Source organism: Orycteropus afer, unplaced genomic scaffold (assembly GCF_000298275.1).
Source record: "Orycteropus afer afer isolate SDZICR_OR568_19922 unplaced genomic scaffold, OryAfe1.0 scaffold00727, whole genome shotgun sequence".
NCBI lineage: Eukaryota > Metazoa > Chordata > Mammalia > Tubulidentata > Orycteropodidae > Orycteropus > Orycteropus afer.
Genome location: NW_006922314.1, coordinates 496690 through 497468, shown reverse-complemented (window position 1 = coordinate 497468; position 779 = coordinate 496690). Strand labels below are relative to the sequence as shown.

At 46.5% G+C, this 779-nt stretch overlaps 1 protein-coding gene across 1 annotated transcript in view; it reads right to left on the bottom strand.

Annotated features, from left to right (window-relative positions):
• Positions 1-779, bottom strand: part of LOC103211367 (gamma-taxilin-like) — a 121579-nt gene that overhangs the window by 103517 nt on the left and 17283 nt on the right. The gene's annotated exons all lie outside the window — the stretch shown is intronic.

Sequence of the window (779 nt, the reverse complement as noted above, 5' to 3'; positions counted from 1 at the left end):
GAGGCTGGACAACAGATAAAGAAGACTGAAGAAGAGTTGATGCTTCCAAGTTGTGGTGTTGGTGAAGATACTCAAAGTGCCATGGACTGCCAGGAGAACTAACAAATCTGTCCTGGAAGAAATACAGCCAGAATGCTCCCTGGAAATGAAAATGTCCAGACTTCATCTCCCCTACTTTGGTCATGCTGTCAGACGGAACCATTCTCTGGAGAAGGACAGAGTGCTTGGTAAAATGGAGGTCAGTGAAAAAAGAAAAAGACCCTCAACAAGATGGATTGACATAGTGGCTGCCATGAGGGTTCAGATAAAGCCAAGGATTTTGAGGCTGGTGCAGGACCAAGCAGTATTTCAATCTGCTGAAAACAGAGTCACTATGAGTCAAAGCCATGTCAATGGGACCTAACAACAGTAACTGGGAAGTAACAGGCTACAGTTTAGGTTTAGGAAGACTCTCAGTACACAATTCTTCAATCAAGATAGTCTCCCCTGTTACACTCTCAAGCATGCCTCAGTGATCCTTAGTATCTCAGCTACTGGATGCTCAGCAAGTGTTACAAAGCTCTTTTAGCTCCGTCAATAGGTGCACATACGTGCACCCCGCTCCTCCAGCAAGCCTCCTGCCCAAATGCACTCAGCTTTCTTGCTCAGTGGGCTAGAAAGCCTACACTTTATCTCATGGCTCTGGATTCATCTGCAGTTTTTGTGGTTGTCTCAGCCAGTGGTCTGAGCTGGTCATCTCTGCCATCTCTCTGCTAAGGAGGTCCAGTGCAGGGATCATA